Here is a 26,039-nt window from a genome sequence, read left to right on the forward strand (position 1 = left end):
AACACTCAGCAACAAGCTTAGTCAGCATCTGTCAAATCACGTTTTCTGGAAGGAAAGAACCAACGGGTAATGAAGACACAGTCTTGCCCAAGGCTACAAACCATCAGAGACGAAAGGACAGAGAAGCCCAGGCTCCGGCCCCTGGGATGTAGCTCATCCAGTGGCCGCTGATTTCATAAGAATGAAAGCCACTACCTAAATGATTAGCTTGCACTATCCCCAGATCTAAAGAACTTTGTGGGAGAGACCAGGAATGTAACTCAAGTCTGAGGCTTACTTCTGGCTGACATGGTCTTGAACCCAGCTACCACCCTCTCGCCTCGCAGCCCTCACACTCCAAGGCAGGGTTCACTGAGTAATGTCGTAGTCCTGGCTGACTTACAGTTGAGAATTGGGCAGAAGTCACTGAAACTGGCCCCACATGGGATTCCAGGAGTAAAAGCAGCCCATCCTCTCGGGACTTCTGGGAACCACAGATAACTTTTTTAATGAACCAAAATACCAAAGGAAAAAAAACCCTCCTGACAGTTGTTATCCATCGCCCAGCTCCCCACGGAGAGGAGCCTGTGGAATTTGCTGTGCTGTGGTCATGTGTGAAGGGCAGCACCAGGCCCCATGGTGATAACGAGGAGGCATATTTATCCAGCACGCCTCCCCCAGAGAGCTTGTTTTTCCCTCCATTGCAATAGCGCGGTCCTCTTGGCTCAATCCCTGGTGCCTAGCACAGATGGGTGCTATTACAGGAACTGCCCAGAGGTGTGTAGATAAGATGTGGTCCTTCACATCCTGTGCTGAGGCTCAAGTATGGATGGCTGTCAGCATCCAACAGTTTCATAATCCTGATTTTAAACAACCTGGCTACATCCCAAGATCCCAAGAAATAGGCAGTATTCTACCCTGGGACAAGGAGAAAGGGTAAGTTTAGGCTACCAAGAACAAGATATTGTACACACATGCACACACACACACACACACACACACACACACACACACACATACATAACTTTGCACCCCTCTCCCCCATTGTGTACGTACACACACACACACACACACACACACACACACACACAGAAAGAGAGAGAGAGAGAGAGAGAGAGAGAGAGAGAGAGAGAGAGAGAGAGAGAGAGAGAGAATTTGAGATTTGAGACTGGATACAACTCTGTATTATAAACTGGAACTCACAATGTAGCTCAGGCCAGCCTCAAACTCATGATGCCCCTCCTGCCTCGGCCTCCTGACTACTGGAAGAACAGGCGTGAGTCACTGTGCCCAGGTAAAATTCTTGAATGTGTATATTTAACTAAGCCCAGTGATGCTAAAGTGGCTGGCTCAGGAGTTATGCCTTAGGGGAAATGGTAAGGGGGGTTACCAGCAGAACTCCCCACTGCCCAGTTTAAGGGCTGGACAGGAGATCATGCTATAAGGAGAGCTGCTGAAATCTAAGTCTGAGTTGACTTCTCATGTTCCCAAAATGGATCCAAATCCATCCCTCTTAGTAGCAAGGTAACTTTACCTGCCATAGCTTGTGTTTATAACCCCCTTTCACACAGGGGGTTGGGGGAACATTCCAAGCATGTACTGGGAATGGCACCTACAATAGCAGGTTCTGACTAAGAGCTGGATTGTTCGCCTTTTATCCTTGTGGATGGAAAAAAACAACAACAACTGAAGACTCAGAGTCCTACAACGTCTCAAACTGGCAGGAGGGAGATAACACAGCAATCAAAGTCACATCTGTAGTCGTGTTGAAGTAAGATATAAGGTGGGGAGAGGACCTAGACACCCTAACATGTCCCTCAGTTAGGAACTTAAGAAAATACCCTCAAGACGTTAAAAAAAAAGAATTTACGGTGAGCCCAAATGCATCCTCAGAGTCCAACACATCTATTGGTTAGAGGAGAACAGCAGGTACAAGTGATCTGCCCCTGGAAATGGGAGGGGGAGTCAAATAGAGAAGAAGAAAGGAGGGTAAATAACAGAATGTCTCTAAAAAGTCATACATACGTGTCAGTGCATACACGCATGCTATAATCATCTATCTATCTGTCATCTATAGAGTGTACACACACACACACACACACACACACACACACACACTAATAGCCCCCTTTTCCATCTGGGCTGACAATGCTCCCTCCAGGAGCTAGAAACAATTTAACAAAACTACTGACACCGGGCATGAGTAGCCTTCTTTTGATTTGTTGGTCAGGATTGTCAAAGACACTCCCAAAGACATCCCAAAGTCTATTACTTTCAGCCTTAGTTGACCCACAGATGTGAAAGGCAAGTCCCTATTGTTGACACGGGGCCCAGAGGACTCAAGCTGGATCTGACCCCAAAGATATCTTCCTGAAATTTCATGATACCAGAAGGCACCACGCGAGCTTCTAAAGAAGGGCCGCAACCAATAGTCCTAAGCAGCTATGATGACAATAACCAACATGGCATGGTAACCCTAAGGTTACAATAGTGACACACGTATCCCAGCAGCAACCCACAGCTCTCTAATTGTACACAAGGCCCACTAAACAAGAGAGAAGTCATGCCTGGTCCTGTAAACCTAGCCAGCCACCTGGGGCAGTGAAGGCATGGATCCCGGAGAAGAACTTACAACGACCACTCTACGAGAGCAGCATAAACCCTAACTGCATTCTAAATACTTATCCTCATACCCACAGGTAAGTGTAGTTCTCCCCTTTAGTCAAGAAAACTGCTCTTTGTAACAGATGGAGACCATTACAGAAAACCACAACCAATCAAAATGCAGAGTCGGTACCCAACTGATACCTCCAGACTAAACTCTTTCACCTAAGGCTCAGAGATCATTGTGGAAGAGTGGGGGAGAAAGACTGTAAGAGCCAGAGAAAGGAACATATTCTGTAAGATTGTGTCTCCTAAAAAAAGTCAGAAACTATTCCCATGAAGGCTCACCAACATGGCTGCCTAAACATGACCTGAGCAAGGACGACACCAGTGGACTTGCTAACACAGACAGGGGAAAGCTCAGGAGGGCTCAACCTTAGGCTAAGAACAACAGGCAACTATGGAATGCTGAAATCAGGAGAAATCATCTTCCCCAGGGAAGAGGACACCAACTGGTTAGGCAATACCAAATGGTCAGCCCTAAAATATATATACATACAAGTGACACTATAAAGGTTGAATGGGTAATATTTATATTTTCAGATACATACATACATACACAGAGAAACAAACAATCAAAGAGAAAGAGGCCATGAATTCTAAAGAGAATAAGGGGTGTATGTGGGATGGTTTTGGGGGAGAAGACAGAAGGGGCAAGTGATGTAATTATAATCTCAGAAAATAAAAAAATAAAATATCTATTAGTTTTATCAGATATTTTATTTAAATATAAATATTAAGTATAAAATATTTATAAAATATAAATGTTAAATATAAAAATTAAGTATACAGTGACTTTCAGAGAGGAGGCTTATAACATTTCTCAAGCTGGATGAGAGGGCTGGGAGTGTACCTTTATGGCAGAGCACTTGCCAAGCATGCATGAAGGAAGATTAGGATTCAAACTGGAACAGAGGGGGTGGAGCAGACTGAGAGAGAGACGCAAGAAAGGTATCTAAGCAGAGAATTATTTATGAACTAGTGACATAGTAATGGAGAAAACAGCCTAGTAACCTTTGGCCTACATATTAATAATGCCAAGAATTTAACCACAAACCCACATTCCACTTCAAGACACATTCAGTAAGCAGAGAAACCATGTCTGGTGTGATCCAAATTGGATTAAAAGAAAAAAACCACCTCCAGGCCCCTGTGGCACTGACACAGGTCTAAGGCCAGTTCCAAGAGTCCTGAGCAAGGCCCAGAGGCAGGCAGGTGGCCACAGGGCACTGGAGGCCTCTTGCAACCTGCATCCCCTCCAGGGCAGGTGCCAGGGGTTTGGCCATCACAGGAGCCACCTTCTCTATGTCTTCCATAGGCCTCATAATTCCCTCCAAAACTGTTAGCCAGCCAGAGCTTTCTCAATCAAATGTTCACATTTTTATTTGCCTTCTTCAAAGGAGATAAAAGAAAAGAAAAAGGTTACACGGGGTGGGAATAGAAGGAATCCAGGGGCTCTCTGGGAGGCGTAAGGGCAGACACTAGATGTGCTTCCTAATGCAATGTGGCATTTGTCCTTCTATCCCAAAAGGCCCTGGAGAAAGCAGCTGCCAGAGAGCTAAGAACACCACCTGCCTCCAGGGCCTGAACCACTGACCCAGGCTCCAACAGGAGCCTCTTATGCTTGTTTGCCTAGACTGCCTGGGTAATATTTGAGCAGCTGAGAAGCATGGTGCAGATGCAGGAGCTCCACATTATGCCAGCATTTAGGAGCATCCTGCAGCATGTTCAGGCCCTTCCTGGACTGTTCCAACTCACCTGGAGGGACCCAAGTGAGAAACGTGCTAGTCTCTCATGCTAAGCATGTGTAGTCAACTTTGGCAAAGGGATGGAGAGCTTAAAATTGCCAGGTTTGGCATTTCACCAATGGAAGATTGCTACAGCATCAGCTCATTAATAAAAGAGGGAGTATTGACATGGTCTGCAGTCATTGTCACTGCTGTCAAAACGATCTGCAACGATATGCTGTCCTTTGTGTTCAAAGACAATGCAGCTAGCACAGTATAATAAGTGCTTATTTTCCATCGCACAAGGATCAGATGTTGTCCAATCTACTAGTACTTTTGAGGGTGCTTGAATGTGTGCACTTGTGAGTACATATCTCTGCATGTGTGTATATTATATAAATGCACACATCCAAGTACACATATACACAAATGTAGTTACATGTCATCATGTATTGTTTTGGGTGCATATGTGTAAGCATCTTATCCATCTATAACTAGGCAATGTTTTGTTTGGTTGGTTTTGCACGTGTTATGTGTATGCACGTTCTCATGTGTGCATGCGTGTATGTGTACACACATGGAGGTGCAAGGTTGAAGTTGGTTGCTCCTACATTTCTCTCCACCTTATTCTTTGAGACAGGGTCTCTCAGTTGAATCCGTAGCCAGCCAATAGACTAGTATGGCTAGCCAGCTTGCCCTCAGGGTCCCCTGCCTCTGATTTCTGGGTGCTGAAATTACAGAAAGGCCACCATGTCCATCCATCATTTTTGTGGGGCTTAGGATCCAAACTCCGGTTCTCACACTTGCCACTGAGTGATTTCCCCAGCCTCGGGGAATGCACCCTTTTTAAGGGCAATGATTTTTCCCATGCAGTTCTTTTCCGTCACCCTTAGTTTAAAACAAATAACTCTAAATAAACACTGTTGGGTATCCAACTCAGCCCAGAAGTCAGGGAAGGCTCAGGCTCCACTCACGCCCTATCCCTCGAATTCCATGCCTAGCATATGTCATGGAGCCACCAAGAAAGCCCAGTGACCAATTCAGAAAAAGATGACATCATTACTGAGCGAATTGGCCAGTTAGCTGTATACCTGGCATGGACAAGACACTGTGTTCTAAGACCCAGAATTTTTCTTTATTTCTTATAAATTCTTTCAATCACAGAAGTAATAAATGCTCATTAAGGAAACTCTAGAAAAAATGTGGATGAATAGAAAAAAAAATAATAAAGCAAACGTTGTCACATTTCTCCAACCCAGCTACAGTTAGCATTTTGGTAGATTCCTCTCAAGTTTTTACTTTGTGCATTACAGAAGGGTTTAATTGTATCATGTTCTTTGCTTATTGTTGTTTCATGAGACTCAGTTACAAGATTGCCCTTTAGAGACTAAATTTCCAGTGGCTGTGTAATATACAAAATCTATTTAGCCATTCCCTATAAATAGTATTTAAATCAATTTCAATTTTTAAATGTGGGTCACACTAGCCTGGAACTAACTAACTAACTCTGTAGCCCAAACTGTCCTCTCAAACTGGCCAATCCTCCTGCCCAAACTGTCCTCTCAAACTGGCCAATCCTCCTGCCTCGGGTTCCCAAGAGCTGGGCTTACAGGCATCTACCACCATGACCAGCATAATTTCAGTTTCTGGTATGCTGAGTAATGTTGAAATAGGTACCGAGGTGATTAAAATCCACAGTTGGTTCCTGCAGAAACCACCACTAGTTCAAAGGATTTGACTGTTTGGGAGGCTGTTGCTAAATATTTGTGAATTGTTTTCTAAGAGCGTGGCGCTAGTTGGAGTCCCCACAGCCACGCCTCAGTGCAAACAGAGCCAGTTTGGAAGTGCACCTCAGGGAATCATTTATCAACAACGGCTTATGATGCTTTTCAGTGCCCGCCTTCAACATCCCTGCTTTACCTGCTCCTCTGTGCCTGCGGAGGGACCGCACACCAAACCTCCATCCTGAGATATAGACTATCGCACAAGGGAGGGTCCATTCCAACAAAGTCCCCATCCTGAAGACTCATGTCCATAGCAACCATGAGATGAGGTCCTTGGGAAACTGTCTTAGCCATCCATGCCTACAGGTGAGGAACACTCTAGCAAGGATGATGTTTCTGTGTGCTCCTCGGGAACTGCCCTTGTTTAGTTTGGTGGCTCTTAGCAGAGGACCAAATCTGTGGCCCTTTCACTTCTACTTAGGTGCCGTAGTCTCTAACCTTGGTTTAGATTAGATTAGATTCTGTTTTCCTGAATTAAGAAAAAAAGCTTATTACAGGTTTCTTTTTTGTTTTATTCTAATTTGTGCACATGCATGCATGTCTATGCACAGGTACAGTGTATGTGCACAAGCCCATGTGCCACGGCATGCATGTGTGTGTCAGATTTGGTTCTTTCTTTTTATCATGGGCGCCCAGCAGATCCAACTCATGCCATCAAGCGTGGAGGCTGGTGGCCCGCTGAGCGATCTTACCAGCCGCCTCTCTACGTCCTCTTTTTCTTTTCTTTCCCAGGCACCTGGTAGAGATCATGAGGGGACATGACGCCAAGTATTCTCACCTCCCGCACCACTCACTTCCCCAGCTTTCCTCATGGAGAATTCCAGAACTGTGCCAGACCCTGGCCATGCAGGAGACATTGCTGGACTGTGGTTACAACCAGGAATAAGGAAAAGAGACTGAACTCCCTTTTGGGGAGTGTTCTGCTATACTAGGCAAGAACGCAGCTTTTACACTTACGCTTGGCCTCAGCATGCACGTCTAGCCACCTGTTCCTAGAGGCCGGAGTGGCTGTGAGCCCCGAGTTAGTTACCTAATGCTACCACAGTAAGCTGGGCTCCGTCATTCCGTGCCACCGTGTCCAGGTGACTGGCTACAGAAGTGGGCACCATGAGCAGATTCCTCATCTCTGACGAAAGCAACAAGCCAAGTCCGAGAGAAACTTGTATTCCAGTGAGGGAGTCACCTAGTCTCTCTGATGTTTGTAATGGTAACACCAGAAAAGTTGACTGGGCCCACATTCCAGTGTCCAAGTAGCCCCGGGGCAGGGACAAGAGGCCTAACCAAATGAAGCAGAGAGACAATGACAGAATCCTTTCCCCCGCCCAAAGGATGGCAAGAGATGAGCTATGATGCAAACCCAGGATCCTGCTGAGGTAGATGCTGGCTTGCCTGTTTCCATTGTTCAGTATCCAAGGTCGACGCCACTAAGTTCATATGGCTTTGAAGTTCTCAGTGGGGTTAACAGCTGGAGAATAGGCCCATGGGGAAACTGTTGCTCAGTGGAACCTGGGGCTATCTGCCCCTGAGGAGAAGGGTAGACAGAGGTTGGTATCAGTCATAAACAAGGTGATAGCTTCCAGTGTCGTTGCAGACTGGGGCCCTGGCACACAGAAGTGTCTCCAACACCCCACCACCTTGCTTTCCTTCTTCAGGAAATGCGAATCCTGAAGTCAGCACAAGTTGTGAGACCCTTGGTATAGGACAGCATTAATAAGGACACTGCCCTAAGCCAGATCCTGGGTCAGCCAGAGAGTTTAGTATATAATCCTGGGGATCTGTGTGTCATATCCAGCCCCAGAAACAGGCACAGTAATCTGAGTGACCTGTGTCACAAATAGCAAGAGGGAACAATGCGAGGTTCACAACCACACCAGCCTCTGAGGCCGGGTGGGCAGATGTACACCAACAAAATGTGCTAAAGTTCACATTTGACTGGGACAGCAGAACAGCCCCGAAGTCAAGCCACACCTTTCCTTGTGCCTGTCTGTAACCATGTTATCATGTTCCAGAAATAGCTTACCCCTTCCCTAGAAGAAAACATTAGAAGCTTACCATATCTACAATCTCTTTTATATAAAGGGGAAGAAACATAAGTGCTCTTGCACACACACACACATACACACACATTTCTCGATGACAAGTCCTCCTGTTGACCAACCTGACACCTCACTCACAAATTATACAAACTGAGAGATGAAGCAGCTTGAGGTCATTCAATAAAACATAAGCACACATACAAATCTAAGCACTCAACTAAATCCGGGCCTGACCAAAATCATCCTTTTTGAACACTGGAGTGGCTGATTTCCAAACGATGCGAGCTCATTCAGATCATGGTTATTCAACTCTGATCTCGTTACTCTCTGAGTCATTTTACTTTAATTGGCATCTAGTAAAGATAGCGAGACAATCTGTGGAGCGGCTCTGTGCAGAGGATTCCCTGAAGCCCAGAAGAGAAGGGCAAAAGAACCCAGGCAGTCAACAGGTTTGGCAGCTGAGCACAATGGTGTACAACTGCAATCCCTGAATTTGGGGGCTGGGCTTGGTGGTCATGAGTTTAAGGCAGCCTGAACTATATAGTGAGATTCAGTCTCAAAAACAAAGCAAAACAAGAAACCTAGATGACTGAGTGACAGATAGATAGATAGATAGATAGATAGATAGATAGATAGATAGATAGATAGATAGATAGACCTATAAGCTGCTCTGGACAGGACCAGACACCAAGGCTTAAAAATGGGAGGAAGAACACAAGTTGGAAAGAGACCTGCCAGTCCTGACTCCCCAGGGTCACCCCACCAGGGCCTGGCCAGCATGCATGACAGCCCACAGTAGTCCAAGAGCAACAAAGCCCTGCTCTGAAGGGAGAAAACCAGACTATGTTTTTGTCTTTAGCCACTCCCCCAGCAGCCTGGGTCCTGCCAAAGGACCGTAGGTCAAGCCTGGGTGAGCTCCAGCTGGCCCTGGTCCCGTCATAACTGCACTTGGCTTCATTAACCCAGCCCTCCCCTTCCAGCCAGTGGGGCAGGAAGCCACCTCACCGGCCTGTTTTTCAGACTGGCTTTTTCTTTCCCAGAAGTGGGGCAGATGGTTGCCACAGTTGAAGGAGAGCCTGCTGGGAAGGGAGAATGAGCCGCACAGGCTTTGGGTGGTACCTCAGGGCTGTGCACACAGGTTCCCCAGCACCCACTCTCCCGGCATTTCCTGGCATAGCCCCACCCCCATAAGCTTAACCTTTGTCTGAGATCCCTGGAATTCTGCCTCCGAAAAGAAAACACTGAGCTGAGTTTGGAAAACAGGGAGATGGGATGATGCCAAAAACCTGGCTGGAAATCCTTAGCAGGGATTACCGTCTCCAGGATATGCTGCCCAAGACAGGGGAACTTTTGTGCATGAGCGCAGAGCAACTGAAAGCCTCAGAGGCAGTGTCTAACCCAAGGCTTCACAAACTATCTGTGGTGAAGAAGAGCCATTCAGTAACATTTCCAGTCTTTTGTAGGGTACTTTTGTCAAATACCAGAAAAATGACTAGGAAAAATAAAATGGAAAATGACACCATGCAAATTCATTGAGCACACTCCATGGTGCGCAATAGCAAAATGCTGTGCGTATTTCCAAGCGTTCACTCTCTGATGTCTGTCCCTGCACAGACCGTGGACAAATAGTTCACACACCATACTTTGGTCTAGTCAAGACTCAGTATGTGGTGTCCGGTACCCAGAGCTTCAGAGTCACATGGAAGCTCATTAGGGAAGCCCAATCTCATGCTCCACCCCAGACCTACTGAGTGAGAGCCTTATATTTGCAAAAAAAAAAAAAACAACCTACCAACAAAAGCCCACATGAGTTTTGACTGAAACTGACCAGGCTCGTTGTTTAAGGTACTACAAAAGTGTATAACACTCAACCCTAGAGAAGTCTTTGAGCAAACAATGTACTTCATGTTAAAGCATCTTAATTGAGAGGTTGGGAAAATGGCTCAATGGGTAAAGAGCTCCTCTTTCAAACAGGAGCTAAGTATGACCCTAGGAACCATGTAGCAAAAACCAGATGAGGTGGCCTATACTTATAATCCCAACTTTGGGGAAGTGGAGACAAACTGATCCCTGTGGGTTTCTGGCAGGCATCCTGGCCTACTTGGCAAGTACCAGGCCAATGAAAGTCTCTAGAGAGGGGGAATGGAGGCGGGCGGGGAGAGATAATGAAGGAGGTAGATAGTTTCAGAGGAATGACATCTGGAGTAGTCTTCTAGCCTCCATACAACACACACACACACACACACACACACACACACACACACGTACATGTATATCTGCACACACAAGCGGTACTTGGACACACATATACACGTATACAAAAGTTTCTTAGCTATACTGAGTAGAAGGCAGATATAAAGATGGATAGGGCCTCCAAGTAAAAACGTTTTATGGATATTCAGCAACTAAGCAGAAACAGAGTAGAGAAAGGCTGAAGATGAACGTCCCAGCTGTGACCAGATAATACTGTGGCTTAGAAGCTTCTAGATAAGAGATGCCATACAGGCTAGATCAACTGTGTGTCCATCCAGGAGAGTAAGTGTGAGGGATGGGAGATGTTTCCGAACTGCTGCGAGGATGTAGAGCATTTCAGAGGGTGACTTGGGAAGTCCAAGGTGAAGAAAGGGGGCAGTTGATTCCGTAATTAAATGAGCTGGCCTGACCGGAGACCATAGCCTATTTATTTACACTGTGTCTGTTGGCTGGCCAACTCCTGTTCACGGAACTGGTTATCAGTCACAAGGCTGTGCACCCTCAGCTGTAACTTCTCCCCTAATCTGTCTGGGCCATTAAGTAGTCTCCACATCCTAGACTGTCTCCAGTATAGAGCCAGGGAGGCTGGATACTCCCAGGGGCCTCCCTGTCCCTCCAGCCTATCACAGGCCTCCATCTCTGCCTGGGACTGCAGACTTGTTTCAATCAATGTTACACATTAGCATTTAATGAACACACTCAACCTACCCAGGAATGACAAGCGATGCATGATGGCTTCAGCCACTCCCGAGTTCCCTGAGCATCCCCTCACACCTGTAAGTCTGACGCTTACTTCAGTGTGACCCCCAAAGACTCTTCTCTTCCTCTGACATAATCAATTCTTAAATCTTGGGTGACCCTTGAAACTGCAGTCTCCAGGAATTCTCTTCCCCAAGTCACCCAGCTAGTCTGTGTCCCTGCCTGAGACCAAAATAAGGAAAGGAGATCCTTTCAAAGTCCAGGGATTAATGAAGCTTGGTCACCAAATGATAGTGACATTTTTGTGTGCTTAACATTACGTCACTATCATCCACCCTGACTCTTGGTTCACAACACTTCATTGTGATTTATTCCAGTTTCCTTGGCCTTGGCCTTGTATCTTTACCTCCCAATGGGGCTCTAGCATTCAAACCCCCCGGGAGGATAAAGCTGTGTGAGTTTGGCCCCACTGTTCTTCCGTGTTTGTCCCTAGAGTCTCTGGCCCTCATGCTAGGGCACTCTAGCTTCAAGAATGGCTCAGGTCTAGAATTCAGGATTTGAGGATTTCAAACCAGAGCTTCATGGGATTGTCCTATTCCCTCCTCCCTTCTAAGCCCACGAGACACTGGGAAAACAGTAGGCTTCATAATTCCACATTTCAAGATGGGGCACCTTCCCACCAAGCCCTATAACAGATGAGGGGACCCTGAGAAACAGGGAGTGCCAAGCAAGCAGCTCAGACAGGAGCTGGTAGCCTACCCACAGCTCTGACTGGAAAGCATAACTATAACCTTAGCCATCGCAAACTTCTGACAAAGTAAGTCCCCAGACCAGCCAGAGTGTGGCCCACTCACGACTGTCCCATGTGGGTAACCACAACGCCCCATCCTCACATAGGGCTTGTCCACACATAGCATCTCACTTGAGAACCAGAACGTTCAGCCCAAGACTTCCACTGGTTGGTCACGAGACAGGCTGTGACATTTTTTTTTTTTTTTTGCCATCCCATGCTTTTGTGTTTTCAGTCCCAGAAAATGATGTCAGCAATAAAAGAGGAAATTCTTGGCTGGTGACTCAAAAGCCAGGGAGCAGAGGAGGCTTGTGGAGCAGTAAGGGACACAGAGGGCTAGCTCTGTCATTTCTCCCAGGCTCCACAGTTGCAGGGAGTTCCCTCTTGCCCTCCCCCTTTCCTTCTGAATGAACAAAGGGCTGATGGATCCCTGTGTGTGGTCTCCCCCAGAAACAAGAAGGCATGATGGGAATACCTTATCCAGCTAAGAGTATGAGGCAGGCCATACGCTGATCAGAGCAGGTGTGGCATGGTGCTTGGTGTGGCCACCTTCCCAGGTGACGTCAGCAGGACGAGACATTCGAATCATCTAGCGCTGAGACAAGGACAAAGCAGGTTGGGAACAGCAGCATCCTTGACTATTTCCTTCCAAACTCTTCTAGTTTTATGGCCTTGCAGGTGCAAAGGGCAAAGGAGCAGCCAGCAAGGTGGGAGGGAGGCCTGTGGAGTCTGCCTGAGCTGGGGTTCTGCTGGAAGCATGGTTTTTGTGTTCACAATTACTTATTCTGCTCTTGTGCTCCCCTCCATGAGCCATGGGGATAAATAACACATTACCCTGAGGCTACAGAGGTGGGAAGGACCTGGCCACCCTTTGACCTGGAGAAGCAATGAACGAGCAGAGCCGATGGAGGTCGAGAGGAAGGAATAACAGGTAGAACATGCTTAAGAGAGACCTAATGGATGGATATAACCAGTTCAGGCTACCAGTCGTAATGAGGACCTGGGGGACCAAACCCCAGTGCTCTCCTCACATTGCTGTTCTTCTGCTGAGGCTCCTCATTGTTCCCTGTCACTGGGACTGGTGACTTGGCAGTTCACAGAGGGTATGAAGACTACAGAGCTCAATAAAAGACCCAGGACAGCACGTGCCAAAAGCCACAGAGGTTTGTGTGTGTTTCTAGCCTCCTCTGGACTTAAACCCACTAGACGTTCAACCCATATTATGAGACCAGTGAATGAGTGTCTGAAAAGAGGAAGGAGGGTGACTTCACCACAATGGGGACAAATGGGGCCCTGATATGTTTCCAAGTCGGGATGACATGATGTATTCTTTTCAGACACCCCTTATTTCAGAGCAATCTTTCTAAAGTGAGATATTTTCCCCAGCCTACCCACTGTCTACTTCCAGGGTTCTCGTCTCTGAGTACCCAGCTTAGATTCACCATACCCTGACAAGTGGCTCCAATGACAGAGACATTCTGGATGGGAATCAGACGCCCCAGAGGTCCCAAGTCACTGTCTGGTCTCAGTGTGCGTCTATGTGGGTTGGAGTGCTCCCCCTCTGTCTTGCCAAGTGCCTGGCTTGGTGGTTACTGTGGCAACAGCCAGTATCTAACCTCCTCTGGGCCTTCCCAGTGGAACCCTGTCAGAGGTTGTGGATATCTTATAAATCACAGCTGTCCTGGTCACTGTGCAGGCCAAGGCAGTGGTCACAGAAGCCCAAATTCTGCTGAGGCCCAGGCCGGTCAGCAGACACACACACACACACACACACACACACACACACGGATAGTGTTGCTCGTAAAACCTCAGTGGTGCTCAGATGTGCTGCCTCTGTACCAGGCGAGCAGCCAGGCCGGGGAGCTAGCAACACAGAAAAGTCTTTTCTCGGGGTGAGAAGAGGGACCACCCCAACCTTCTCCAGTTAGGCCCTGCCTTCCCCTCCTCACCACATAGAGTTAAACCTTGCTAGAATCCTGCGCCATCAGTGTCTTGCTCTGGCATTTCAGAGACTGTTCCCCATCAGCTGTTTGGAGTTGTCTACTGAGCCATCACAGCTGCCCTGCACCTACTTGACATCTCCACCCACCCTACCCAAGCCCTGCCCCCGCCCCATCCCCACCTGCCATCACCACTGCCTACTCCAGTGGCTGCCCTCAGCTCCTCCCATCCAAAGGGAGACTTTCTTTCATTAGCAGGAGCTCCTATAGGTAGTCAATCTGACTCCCCATCCAGACATTGCCTCTCTAAGTTAGCAAATCTGCCCTTCTCATAGGCTATTAGGCGAAGTAGGAAAGCACCTAGATGCCAGGCACACAGTGGTGATGTTTACTGGGGTTGGGTTTTGTGTGTGTGTGTGTGTGTGTGTGTGTGTGTGTGTGTCTGTGTGTGTGTGAAACAGAGAGAGAGAGAGAGAGACAGACAGACAGACAGACAGACAGACAGAACAGAGACAGACAGAGACAGAGAGAGACAGAGAGAGAGACAGAGAAAGAGAGAGAAAGACAAAGAGAGAGAAAGAGAGAGAGAGACAGAGAGACAGAGAGACAGAGAGACAGAGAGAGAGAGAGATGAACCTAGTGTCAGAGCCATGAATTGAAAGAACACAGCCTCACACGCAACTGGACTTTGGGCACCAGTAGCTAGGGCTAAGAGCCCCACCAAGCTTACTGCTCAGCTTTCAATGTTATTATCTAAGTATTCACTTATTGAGATCATACTGTAGGCCACTGAGCTGTGCTCTGAGAACACAGAGGGCAGCAAGACACAGCACCAACTCTCTGGAGATACCAGAACCAGGAAAGACAGAATAGGAAAGACTGTACTAAGTATCCATGACCGAGGCTCCAGGCACCCCATGGATGCAAAGAATGTCCCACTCAGCGGGCTAAATGGAAGCCAAGTGCAGCTGAGATACCAGGACATGGATCTCCCTTCCTAGTAAGGATATAAGCCAAGGCTTGCCTGAGAAACCCTGGCCCTGCAGCCAGAAGCCACCCGCCACCAGACCCATTACCAATTCCAGGCAGAGAGCCCATGAGACCCAGGCCACTCCTTCACACCCCAGTGTCTTTTTTTTCCCATGCTAACTGGCCTCCCTGTCTGACCGTCCCCAATCCTCCAATAACCTGGGTGTCTGCCTGGCTAGCAGCCACCCAGAATTTATTTATTTAATTTTTTTCCAAGCCCTGGCTGAGACCCAGGACACATGGGATGGGGCGGGGAGACGGGGGATGGGCTCAGCTTATGCTTATGCTAAACCTGCTCTTCCATTCAGCCCCTGTGCAGGACAGCCAAGTCGCCTCTGAAGTGGTGCCCAGCCGGGAAGGGCTGCCTCTGTCCTACCCTCTAGGGACTGCCAGACTGAACTAGTGCAGATGGCACTGGCAGATGCCAATATCAAGGGAGCTCCCTCCTCCTGGCTAATGAGGGAGCAGGTGAAAGAACCATTGGACCAGACCAAGGGTGAGAAGTGGAACAAACACTAAATTAAAATTCAGAAACCTGGGTTCTAATCCCAGTTCTGTAACTAACGGACTGTGGGACAACATTGCACAAGTCACACTGCACAGGGACATCTCTCTGAGCCTGGGAGTCCCTGGGATCTGTGTCTGCTCTGATTTGATAGAACACAGTCTATACAATTGACCTGCTGTGTAGTCCTGGGGCCAATTCTCTCACCTCCTTATGCTAAGGCTAGCAAACTATGAGAAGTCATATCCCATACAGAATGGGGTGAAAATGGAATTAACACAAAGGGCACAGGCCACCCCTGAACCCAAGAAGGAGTCAGGGGAATCTGTGAAGCTCTCGTCTCTATTTCTTCCATTGCCTAGGATTCCAGTCTAGAGCCCACAGTCTGTCCTCCCATAGTGCCTATCCAGTCCTGCTCTGAGCTGCATTCCAGGGGTCTCTCTCTCTCTCTCTCACCCTCTCTCTCTCTCTCTCCCTCCCTCTCTCTCCCTTGCCCAAGTTCTGCATGGCCATCAGCAGCTTGGATCTGTCAGCCACTAAATTCTCAGTCTGGGAATTACCTGGGCCTTTGGGGTCCTCATCTTTGTCACACAGCCTCCCCTTTGGGAGCAATGGGTTAGCTGCACAGTTCTGTAGATGTGAGTAGCCTCCCTCTGCAGACCGACAGCAAATGGACACCAGCCAGAAAGGAGGACATTTGAACATTTAACTGCGTCCTTCCCACTTGGAAAGGATGAAGAAAAATCCAACAAGGAGAACTGGCTATGAACTGATAGGGAAGCTGGCCTAGCAGGCCCTCCAGAAATGCCTGGGAAATGCCAAGACTGAAAATCTGTTTCTCATATGTTATTAAGCACAGTGGAGAGAGAGTGGTTGCTGGTCATCTGGGCAGAGAGAAATTGTGGAGTTATGGGACAGAATAGGCAGGAAGTTGCTTTCAAAGTCAATACTATGAATAGAGGATATAAATCAAAGTCTGTAGAAAATCTGTAAAAGAGGGAAGGTATGGAAAGAAAAAATGGGGACAACATCTTGGAGCCAGGTAGCAACCTTCGCAAGTTTTTCAGGCAGCCACATACCTCCGAGCTAAGCGTAATAAGTGGTCACCAAGGCCTGTGAATGCAGAAGCAGAGAGGAAGATCCTCCTGCCCAACAGGATGCACCAATACCTCTGATAGACCCTTTGATGATTTTTGTATGTTTGTTTGTTTGTTTTTGTTTTATTGTTTTTCAAGACAGGGTTTCTCTGCAGCTTTGAAGCCTGTTCTGGAACTAGTTTTTGTAGACCAGGTTGGCCTCAAACTCACAGAGATCTGCCTGCTTCTGCCTCCTGAGTGCTGGGATTAAAGGCATGTGCCACCATGGGCTGGCTGCTGATTAATTTTAATGGTCAATTTGACCTAATCTAAAGTCCCTTGGGAGGAAGTCCCAATTAGGAACTACCTAAATTAGGTTGATCTATGGACATGTCTGGGGGGGATTGTCTAGAGTAAGTCAATTGAGGTGAGAAGATCCACCCACTATGAGTGGCACCATCCTCTATGCTAGGAATCCTGTGCTGTCTAAGAGCAGAGAGATCAGGCTAAGAACTACCGTGTGTGCATTAATACATCTCTCTCTGCTGGTGACCGTGGTAACCAGTTGCTTCAGGTTCCTGCCCCCTTGACTTATCTGCCATGAAGGATGACAACCCGGAACTATGAACCAAATAAACCCCTTCTCATTTAAGTTCCTCTTGGCATAGTATTTTTTCACAGCAAGAGAAAACAAAACTAAGATAGGCCATCTTGCAACTGTGGCTGGCCAAATCACAGACACGGTCTAAGAGATGCTGGGCCAGCCCCTTTGCAAAGACAGGAAAGTCATCTGGCTCTGCCTCCAAGAAGAAGCAGGAAGCACAGAAGCAAATTCCACCAGGAACCTCTGAAGCCAGAAGAGATGATGGTGAGTACCAGGGCTTTGATGGCCAAGAGATGCGTGATGAAACCAGCCCATCACCAGTGCAAGGCTGGCCCCCTCAGGCCCACCTGCCTGTAGTCAAGTGCACAGAAATCTTTTTGTTGGAGTTTTTTGGTTCTGTTTTCTCCCTAGTTGTGGAAGATGGTTCCTCAAGAGTGTCCTAGTTTGATGGGACATAAACTGATCCTGGAGCCTTACCATGAAGAATAATGTGGCCTAGGGATTACTATGGTCGTATGATTAGACCTGACATGGCTTAGGTCAAATGCATCCCAGAAATATAAAGGTGGTAGCTGATATTGTGGCATCAAGCCTCCTCTGGGATGTCCCTGCCATGATGATTGACAGGGCAGTATACAGGGGACTCAGCCAGACACCCACCAAGGAGGCCTAGCCGGGCCAATGCAACGAAAAGCAAAGAAGGAATCCCTTAAGGGAATGGGGAAATCCAGGAGTCCCCTAGAGAGCTATAGAAGTTTCTAGAGCAATAATAGCCAGCACTTACGTAGCACTCACATACATTGAACTCTTGTTTTCACTATTGGAAGGCCATTCTATAGCCACAAAGACTAAGGCCCAGGGTGGTTAAGTGTCAAGCCTAAAGGCAAACAATAGATTCACAATAGTCAGACTTGGAACTTGGAGATGTTCTTTCCAAAGACTGCACTCCTCCCCCACTCCCAGAGTCTCATACAGCCTAGACGGACCCGGATTCACTATGTAGCCCAGAATGACCTTGAACTTCTGAACTTCCTGCTTCTGCATCTTAAGTGTTAGGATTATAGGGGTGCACCACCAAACCCGGTTTATGTGGTGCTGGGAATTAACCCCAGGGTTTGCAAGAGAAGCGCTCTACCAATTGAGCTATACCGACAACTCGAGGCTGCGCTCTTAACCACTATGAGCCATGGCCTCTCCAGAATGAATGAGGCCGGGGGCTTCTCCAGGGTCTGTCCCTGCCTTCCTGGAATAAGAAATCTGAGGCTGGCCAGGCTCCATGCTCACCTGATGCTGGGGGACTCCACCCAACAGACTCGACCCCAGGCTCCTGCCACTCTGACAGCTGCCCAGGGGTGGGGGTTGGGACCTCACACCACCCACGCTCTGCTGGGAACCCCCGCTATCCACTGGAGGCTAAGACTCCTCTCTAGAACCAGTCTTCCCGAAAACTGTACAAATGCGGGAAGATAAAAGCACGGGGATGAGCATGAATGGAGTGGGTTTTTTTCAGAAACACCGTTTAACATCAAGAGCCTTCTGATGTGAGCGATTTGGATTCTGGTGCATTTCTGGATTGTTTGTTGAATTATGCATCAGCAGCTTCTGTTGCCCTGAAAAGCGCCACGGCCACTCGGGCTGTTCTGAAACCTGCAGCAGTGGAGACAGTTGGGCGCGCAGTTTGGAGAGCGAGCCAGCCTTGTCTTTGATGACAGTGAAGCAGCAGGAAGGAGAAAGAGAGGAGAGGGGAGACAGAAAAGAGGGAGCACGAAGAATCAGGGGAGCAGGCAGGGGAGTCGCACACCTATGCAGCACACTCTCAAGACAACTTCACACCAGAGAGAAGGAAAGCTGACATAGGCTCGAACTTCTCAGATGCCTGTCCCTCACCGTGAGGCAAGGAAGGAAAAGACAACAGAGGGCCAGAACTCGCCTCTGGTCCAGGATGAAACGCACGCAGACTTTCAAATACCTACCACCTACCACCTGAAATATGATGTCCCACCCAAGTTTGTGTTTCCTTTTTCCTGGGTCAAGGACAGTTTTCCCCTTTACTGCAGGCTGGTATACTCATCCTAAAACTGCAGGGGTGGGCAGTGCACCCATGCGACTGAGGGCAGAGAGCAAGGAGACAAAAGATCCTTAAAGTGCATGCTGTCCAGTAGCTGGACTGCAATTATAACCCTAGTTTAACATCCCAACTTCTTTCTCCGCCATCAGATCTCACCTTCTATCCTTAGGATGCTCCCAGCATCTCTGATGACACATTACAGGTTGCCCAAGCTGATAGAGTCAAGTTTGGCCCTGGGGCAATAGGAAGAAGAGGGATCAAAACCCCAAGCCAACCACTGCCTCTACAAAGATGTGTTCCTAAGCAGGTTATTTAACTTGCTGTGCCTCAGTTTCCCCACCTGCCAAACAAGTCTACCTCATTGGATAAGGTGATATATTGAATGCCTCAGCACAACACAGTCAGTAAGTTAACTGCTGGTTCCATTGTTACTATCAAAAACAAAGCAAAACCAAACAAAATCATGCTATGATTTTAGAAGACTTATTAAGGGTCAGCCAAGAAGGCTCTGAGGGGCATCTTTCCCACTGAGGGGACTATGTTCTCACTGGTGCAGACTCCGCATCATCTCTCAGCAAGGAACCTCCTGTCTGCATTAGCCAGGCCAGGAGGCCGCCGGGGAATGTGTTGGCATCATGTCAGTGGAGCTGCCATCCATGCTGGTCTGGCAAGAACCTCATTCCTACCGTGGTCCTTTTCAGGAAGTCAGTGAGCCAAGACTACCCTCTTGGGCTGGCTCTGTTTAGGACCTGGGCTCCAGGGACACGGGGAGGCCCCTCAGCCCAATTATAAATCAATCTAGCAGCTCTCGCAGAGCTCACAGCCATAAATGGCTCTAAAAGCTCAGCCCTTTTCGGCCGGCATGCTCAGGGCTTCAGGATTAATGAGCATCAGCTGGCGGCAGTCTGGTGGGGACAGATGCTGACCTAATGAGCAGGGTGGCCCAGCCTGTGCCCACTGGATATGGGCAGGAGAGATGAGCAGGTGTTCTTGTCATCATGGCCCTTTTCTGAGTGTCACTTTGAAAGGCAGGACTGTTGTCACCAAGGGCATCCTGTTTTACCCCACCCTGAATGCCCACAGAAAATAGAAAGCATCATTCACAAGTGTCCTGAGGCCATTGACCTCTATTGTCATTGGGTGCAGGCTTGTCTCCAGCTCTCTCAGACCACCTGGAGGAAGGGCTTGGCACTCTGGGCATTTCTTCCCTCCCCACAACACCTGTCTGCTGCTCTATCTAAGCACAGAGTGAGTCCCTTCTAGAATCTTCCCCCAGTCCTTTTATCGGCATAGGCAGGTTCTTCCAGATATGCACTTTGAGTATGCCGGAAGCTGGCACATATCAATGCAGGTTTTAAAGGATTCAAATGGTGACATGTGTCCACCATATGCTTACCCACCAAAGGATACACTATTTCCCTGCTGAACTCGTATGTGGTCCTAAAGAGTCTGATTGTGTAAGCAAAAACTATGACAGAAATACTAATGATTGTTCATTGAGTACTTAGAGAGTGCCAGCTCTTATGGGCATGAGCTTCTTTAAAAAATACAAGTGAAAGACAGTGAATAAAGGATCACATCATAAGGGGACTGAGAGATTCAGAAACGGGAAAGAGCCCTTTGGCCAGCAGGATTATGAAGGGCTTCATGCAGGAGGCAGGATCTTCACGACCTCAGTGCATCCCAGGTCGGGGCTGGAGAAAGTTGGCCAGGGACACACATTTATGCTTTGGAGGACAGAGGTTTGAGGTCACATTTCATTTTGCAGGGAGCTACCACCTGGGAAATGCTACAGGATGAGGTTTCAAAATCGGGGTTTTTGCCCCTGACTAAAAGGGTTTTTCCTTAACTGTGGCTTTTATTTTCTCTTTTATATCAGCCCAGGATGTGAATTTTTAAGAGATAAAATTTACACTTACAGATCTTAAGTGTACACGGTGATGGATTTTTGACAAATGTGTTTACCCGCGCAGCCGAAACTCCTGTCAAGATCTGGGATGTTTCTCTGGGGGGTGAAGAATAAGAATGTAACCTTTAAATCTGATCATTCACTAGCCACATCTGCTGGGCACCTGTGACCTAAAACACATCAAAATGACCTACTTACCTCTCAGGAGCGAATAGAAAATAAAGCCAAGGCCGGGCGGTGGTGGCGCACGCCTTTAATCCCAGCACTCGGGAGGCAGAGGCAGGCGGATCTCTGTGAGTTCGAGACCAGCCTGGTCTACAAGAGCTAGTTCCAGGACAGGCTCCAAAGCCACAGAGAAACCCTGTCTAGAAAAAAAAAACCAAAAAAAAAAAAAGAAAAGAAATCCAAGCCCCATCTAGAGAGGTAACTGCCTAGTCAGCTATTAGATCCCTCATCTTCGTATGCCTGGAAGCAAGCTCGAGTGGGTGATGCCAAGTCTTCTGGTAAATAAAGGCAAGAATGACTGTCCCAAGGGTAAACTCTCCCAAAGAAACAGTGTCCCCCTTTCTCCTGTGTGATGCTAATGTTGAGAGTCCTCATCAGGGTACGGAAGAGGATTTTTGTGTTTGGCCACCTGCCTTGTTTTCTACAACCTCTCATGTTTGGTTCAGGCAAAGCAAGCTGGTGGCCCAGAGTATTTATTCCTCAATGGTTCAGTTGACCAAGCCTGAGACAAAACCTGCCCCAGTCCCAGGTACCCTCATTTTTGCTACCTGTGCTCATGCGCCACACTACCGCCTGATGGCTTTCCAGCTAAAGCCTTTGCAAATCCCCAGAGGACACAGGCCTTCCAAGACCAACATCTACAGACTGAGATCCGAGGACTTCCCAGACTCCTCAGTACCCAGGTATGGCATAGCTGGCCACACACCAACCCTTCTGCCCTCTGAGACCCCAGATGTGTCCCTGGCACACACTCTCTCTCTCTTTGCTGGGTTTCTCAGCAGTATCAGCCAGCATTCCAATCAGATTATTTCTCACTTGCAGGATTGCACAAAGAGGGAAAAAAATAATGCTGAACATTCTGTTCATGGGAGAAAAAATAGCAGCAGAAAACTGTCACATTGTTTGGTCTATTTTCAATTTCATTTGGGAGCCCTGCAAATAGCTATCTGTGCACGCGGGCCAGAGGAGGTCTCCAGGAACCCAGTCTACACTATCCCAGCACCAAGTGGATTTGCAGAAAGCCCCTCGGCCATGTCATGCCTTCGTACTGTAGTTCTGCACAGTGTTACCGTGGGGGGAAACTGAGTAAAGTGAACAAGGGGCCCCTTTGCACAGTGTTTGGAAATTTTGAGCAACTCTATAATTGTTTTAAAAATAGTTTTAAAAAGCATGGGCCTGAGTTAATTGTGCTAGGGTATCGTCTTAGCATCAGAGTTTGAAAGGTTCCCACAATGCCAGTATGCAGGGGCTATAAACCCCTGTTCACCGTGGCTGGGATGGTCAAAGATCATAAAACCAGGAAGTCATTGGCATGCCTTTAGGACCAAAGGCTTAGCTGTGGAAGAAGTCAGAGGTCTGCTGGGCAGAACATGTACGGGAGTTAGAGGAAGTCGGGCTGGGGTTCCTCTCAAGGGTATCATCACGAGATAGAATTCATTCAGGATGTAGCAAAGGAGAGGAAAACAGTGTATGGGCAAAGACCATCCTAGGCCAGTAAAGGAGGATGCGTCATCCTGTGATGACGAAAGGTAGAATGTGGGGGCCTCTATAGAGAGAAGGTTTATAAAAATCACAACCTGTCCCGTTCCTGCTGGGCACCGGAACAGGTGGATCTACGTACAGCTGGCCCAGCTATAAGCCCTTGCAAACTGTCAGGAGTAGTTGCCAGCAAAGAGGCAATTCTCCAGCAGACACTTGGCATCTCTTAGCTAAGCAAACGTGGAGACCTTAGAGTGACTTCAGGATACAGCACTGATGGGGATGGAGGTAAGCCGTGCTCGTCATGGCTCATGTCCCTTTGCCTGTCTGCACATAACTGTCTTAGATATTTCCAGCTGAAAAGCCAGCCATGTACCAGAAAATCCTAGACATAACCTGGGAAAGGCTAACAGAAATCTCCAGTGCCCGCATACCAAGTTAATGCTCTTGACTTACAGGGTCTCTTGAGTCACTCACCGCTCAATGCCTCTATTCTTCTTTTATACCCAAGTCTAATAAACGTTGAGTGGCTGGTGCCAAGCTCACAGCCAATTAAAAAGAACAAATTAAACAGGAACGGCGGAGCTACATCAGACAAGATTACTGACGACAATGAACAGTGACAGGTGACAGACACCCTGATGGTTGAGGAAGGGAGACATCTATGCAAACTTGCCAGAAGTGCTTACCTAACACAAGAGGGACCCTGCAAAGCTGAGGGAGAGCTTGAAGATACTCTATCCAAGTTCCAAAGGCCCCAGATAGTCTCTTCTTTCCTTAGCTTCTGAGTGGTATCAACTGGCCCGACATGTGCAGGGCAGTGAGTGACAGAGCACAGCTCCAGGTGACCAGTGGGAGGGACAGCAGGCTAATCATTCGGATCTCGGGATCACCAAAACACTGTCCCATCTCGTGCCTGTTTTCTACTCTTCTAGTGCTGCCCATTGTCCTGTCAGGGCAAGCAGAGCAAAGGGCAAGTTTGCCAAGAATTACTCAGCCTACGGCATCAACCAGGCTTCGCTGAAGGCAACTAAGAAGGGAGAGAAGCCCCTCCCGTGCTGTTGTGACAGCCCCAGTGTTTCAAGGGCCATGGGTCTTACTGTGAACTCCAGTTATAGAAACGCTTTGTGTCCTTAACCCCATTACATCTTGTGCTGAGTGAGCTCTCCCTGTCATGGAGGACCTACTCATTACAAAAGCATGGCGAATGTAGCTGATCCAATGCTATCATTGGAACTCAGAGTCTCTATCTGCTAACTGGGTTGCCCTGGCCAGCTTCAAAGGTCAAAGTTCAAAGCCAGAGGATAACTCTGCTCTGGGAATGTCCAAGTGGTGTGGTGACTTTTCTACACTGACACCCCATGAGGCAGAGCTGGGAGAAAGCCAAGGCTGCCCTCTCCTGCTAAACGGAAACCGGGTCCTGGTGCGGGAGAATTGTCTGTAATCTGTCAATCATGTTTTAAATAAACGCTGATTGGCCAGGCAGGAGGTAAAGGTGGGAAAACCTGACAGGAAGTAGAAATGATGTAATGAGAACAGGAGAATTCTGGGAAGGAGGAAGTTGATTCCTCCCACTCCTGCCCAGACCACCGAAGCAGCAGGATATGATCTGCCCCACTGAAAAAAGGTACTGAGCCACATGGCTAACATAGATCAGAAAAATGGGTTAATCAAGATGTGAGAGTTAGCCAGTGAGAAGCTAGAGCTAATGGGCCATCAGCATTATAACTTTAGAGACCTATGTGTGATTTTCTTTGGGGCTAAACAGTTGTGGGGTACTGGGTGGGACAGAAACAAACAAACAGGCCTGGCCCCCTCATGTCACAAGGTCCCTATCCCATACTCAAAGGCCTGACCTGAGGGACACATGGTGACTGAGAACCAAGGGAAGAGCAATGGAAGCTGCATGTTGAAGCATCCAGATGCCCAGCCTGGCACGGCCTTCTTCTAGGATCTCAGTTCTCATTAGTATCTTCTCTGGGACAGTGTCCTGATTCCACCCAGCTAGACAAAGAAGAGGAAGCCTAGCAGGGAAGAACAAGGTTTGAAATGCCCTATCCACAACACTATATGGAAGCAGAAGTAGAAACCCAGGTAGGCTGGTAAGGGGGAAGAATAGAGTTTGGTCAGGGCTGGGGTAAGGGCACTAATTGCTGCTAAAGATCCCTGGGCAGCCCGGGAGACACCTGAAAGTCTCCAGAGGCATTTCAGGCATGAAACATAAATCATCCCCCTCTCACTTCTTCCCAATCTTGTTTTCTTGCTGCATCAGCTGAATTCTCCAATTGGCCTGGGTGTAAATGGGGACTTTTGTTCCCGCTGGCTTTTTTCTCCCTCCTTTACTTTTTCTCAAGAACCTTCTCCCTCCCCACAGAAAGCCATGACAGGGAATCTGCCTGCAGACCCAAGATGTAAGTCTGTGGCTTCACTTAGTGGGAGGCAAAGAGAAACACACAGAGAGGAGGGGGTGTTTGGGGGGCTCTTGAGGGAGGTTACAGAACTGAGTGACCAGCAGGGAGAAAAGTGTGGACTCGTAACCAGCCTCCTACAACACAAACCCCTGCTCAAGCTTCCGGTGCCACCAAAGACATTTGTGCAGGAAGTATAGGAGGGAGGGGCCAATCTCGCAGTTAATCAGGATGAGAGGGCTGCAGGGAGCCCTGTCAATCCTGAGGACCAGAACTCCCCTGGGCTCTGTGGGTGGTTGAGAGAAAAGAGTTTCTTTCACTTCTTTTGTTTCCATGGTTCCCCAGCACCTCCATGATGTAACAAGGGTCTGCTCCCCTTGTGGAATTAACCCCGATGCCCCCAACCCAAGAGCACATGAGAAGCATGCACCTTCTGTGTCCCTCTGGGAACTGAACTGTGCACAGGTCTACTGTTTTGGAAAGTCCCGTCCAGTGCCACCCTTGGCAAGACCTCAAAAGCTTTCTGAAGCCTGCTGGAGAGCTACCGGAGACTCCCCCAGTGACAGCACCCTCCAGCCTGCACTAGACTAAGGGCTGTCTTGTCCATTTCCTGGGTAAGGAGGCTGAGAGCCAGGGTAGCAGCTGAGTCTGCCCCTTTCTAACCCTTGTTGACCAGACAGAGACAGAGGCAGGGGCCACTCTCACCATCTGACGGAAAAGACGGCCACACCATAAGTGCAGCTTGCTTGGCATTGCCACATTGGATCTGGCAGTAAACTTGGTGACACGGGGGTCACTTATTACAAGGGTAGTCATTTAGTGGTCAATGCTGGGACTCTCATGTCAGACTGCTTCAATGACATT

General features: G+C 48.1%; 1 protein-coding gene and 1 long non-coding RNA gene across 2 annotated transcripts in view; one reads left to right on the forward strand and one right to left on the reverse strand.

Annotated features, from left to right (window-relative positions):
• Positions 1-26,039, reverse strand: part of Plxna4 (plexin A4) — a 446,194-nt gene that overhangs the window by 250,282 nt on the left and 169,873 nt on the right. The window lies entirely within an intron of this gene.
• LOC119806995 overlaps positions 24,350-26,039 on the forward strand; it is a 39,361-nt gene continuing 37,671 nt past the window's right edge. The window contains exon 1 of the long non-coding RNA XR_005284291.1: positions 24,350-24,394. This is a non-coding gene — a long non-coding RNA (uncharacterized LOC119806995). The remainder of the gene's footprint in view (positions 24,395-26,039) is intronic.

The sequence above is a fragment of the Arvicola amphibius genome, chromosome 2, assembly GCF_903992535.2.
Source record: "Arvicola amphibius chromosome 2, mArvAmp1.2, whole genome shotgun sequence".
In the NCBI taxonomy this organism is placed as follows: Eukaryota; Metazoa; Chordata; class Mammalia; order Rodentia; family Cricetidae; genus Arvicola; species Arvicola amphibius.